General features: G+C 35.6%; 1 long non-coding RNA gene across 2 annotated transcripts; it reads left to right on the top strand.

Moving 5' to 3' along the window:
• Nucleotides 1-222: 222 nt before the first annotated feature.
• On the top strand, nt 223-1,121 carry LOC149962264 (uncharacterized). Of its 2 annotated transcripts, XR_016479787.1 has the most exons (5): nt 223-286; nt 367-415; nt 551-707; nt 790-987; nt 1,081-1,121. It is a non-coding gene; the product is annotated as an uncharacterized LOC149962264 (long non-coding RNA). The 2 variants fall into 2 exon arrangements; XR_016479786.1 differs by lacking the exons at nt 223-286; nt 367-415 and having other exon boundaries at nt 479-707.
• The last annotated feature ends 1,240 nt before the right edge of the window (nt 1,122-2,361 follow it).

Genomic DNA, 2,361 nt, shown 5'->3' with positions numbered 1-2,361 from the left:
GAATATTTTATGGGCTGGCCAAATCTTAATTAAATATAATCTTTGTCAGTGAATTGTCCTTTACCTTGCAAAACCCAATGGTTATCATATTTGGACAATTCTTCATCATGGTCCAGGAGCTGGTACTTTAAACGAGTCTGTTTAAAATAAAGTCATCCAAATTGTCAATTCAATATGAATCTGATGGTTTTAAGAGGCTATTGACTGATGCAGCTCTGTATGCTGCCTGGTATTGTTGAGGATTTGGAAGATCTCAATTGTCTCCTTATTGGCCAATGGAACCAAAGTAGTTTTCTAAAAATCTTGACTAATTCTTCCAGTTACTAAGAACTTAAAACCAAAATTATCCTTTATATCATTCCATAGGAGTAGCAAAGACTGAATTGATAGTTTCCACCCTTCAATAAAAGGTAAGGTTTTATACCTACAGTTCTGAAGCTACCATGTATTAAACCTTTCCAATTTTTCTTTCAGCATTGGTATGTGGATGGATTGATCAGTCATTGCTCTCTTACAGTGTGTTTCATTGTTTAATGTCCTGCTATTGCAGCAATCAAAAAGGCCGTTCATGTGTAAGAGGAACTCTGCTGTGTATGTGCTTTCAATTGTTAAAACTCTCCTAATCCCATTGAACAGGCCATTTGAATTAGAAACACTTTGACTGCAAATTTGGGCAGCTAAACTGACTTTCATGTTAGAAAATGCTGGTAACTTGATATGTTTACGTTTCAGCATATGTGTGCTTTGAAACTTACCAATTTCTTGGTCTATTTTGAAAAAATGTTCTAGGACTGCCCAAGAAACTAGATTGCCTTCCACTATTATGGGATACCGTTTGAAATTGTTCCTCACACTTTTCAAGAGATGTGGAGGATCAATTTCAATGAATGGCTTTTCCACTGATATCCCCATACTTTTGAACAAATTTTGATTGCCTGTTCCTTGGTCACAGACTACAGCTTTGACAATAAGGCCAATACGTTTTAGGTGGGTTACGCAATCATGAAGCAATATCTTCAAAGTCTGTTCGTGACAAGCATCTTTTGTGAGGAAGTAACCAATTGGTGGTTTGAATTTCAGTTTTATGTCATTCACCATGAACACTAGGGCCTGATTTGCGAACTATTTTGACCTTCCATATGGACCGAAGTCTACGAAACCCGAGGGGGTAGTCACTTAAGAAATATGGTGTACAAATAGCGAGAAATAAAAATAAACATTCCTAGAAATCCACAAGAAATATTGGAAATATTTGGAAATCTGGTGTACAATTTTTTTCCAAGTGCCTACCCCCTCGACGAAACCTTCAATGTTATCGTTTTCATTATTGTCAAAATGTTTAGTTGAATGGCTATAATTATGTTAAGTACAAATATATTTAAATGGAATAGAATTCAATATATAGTTCTGGGTTTAAATTCATAGGAATTGACTTCATCCAGTAAAAAAAAATTCATTTAAAGCTAGTGTTCATCATTGTGAATATTTTATATAAATTATCATTTTCTTCGTTGAATTGATTTTGGAGGGCATAATTTGGCATTTGTAGTGCTGCGTTTACCTTACACAAGATTGTAGTTGTAATATGATCTTCAGGTGCATTTATATTTGCTACTATTTGAATTAATTATAAATGAACATAAGGCAGTAAGAGACCATGGCGGGATATTTTTTTGCCTTCAGTTTACCTAGGGAAAACCGTGGTTTCATTGGAATTTTACAAAAAAAATAGTAGGTGTAGCTAATGGTGTAAGCCGGTTTTTGGTTTTGATATTCATAAAACAATCGTCAGTGAAATGAAGACCGCAAAATACGTGGTTAAAGTGCAAGTAATCTGTAGTTTTATTTTGGAGCTTTTCACTGTTTACATTTTGCAGCCACTGCAGAACTATTAAGTTTTAAGAAATGTTAATGCTTATTAAATTAAAACGCGTATTCACCGGTCTTTATCCCTTGGAAACTTGAAAAAAAAAGACAGACGCGTGGTTACCTTTTTATTCGATTTACAATTTTTAGCCGAACAAGACATTTCAAAATAAATTAAACTTGCAAAAATACCTAAAACACTTCCTTTTTTGCGTCTTCTCAAACTCTAATCTAGCGCGCGCCGGAGATACTACTAGCGCCATCAAACGCCCGGGAATTGTGGACATTCTCGGCGAATAAAATCGTACCACGGATTTTTTAAAGAGAGGCGCCTCTCTGTAGCGAAGCGACTTTACACTCTCTGCTTAAACCTAACAAACATCAAGGTGAACGCATTGAGTTGGGAATAAATAGAGGTACAACTAAATCTGGCTGGCACGGGACCAATTTCGTTCAATATGGAGACTTTTTCAACTATATCGTTCAACCGTGGCG

The sequence above is a fragment of the Leiobunum rupestre genome, chromosome 1, assembly GCF_980474605.1.
Source record: "Leiobunum rupestre chromosome 1, qqLeiRupe1.1.hap1, whole genome shotgun sequence".
Lineage (NCBI taxonomy): Eukaryota > Metazoa > Arthropoda > Arachnida > Opiliones > Sclerosomatidae > Leiobunum > Leiobunum rupestre.
Note: the sequence above shows the minus strand (reverse complement) of the source record. Positions and strands in the feature narration are given on the sequence as shown.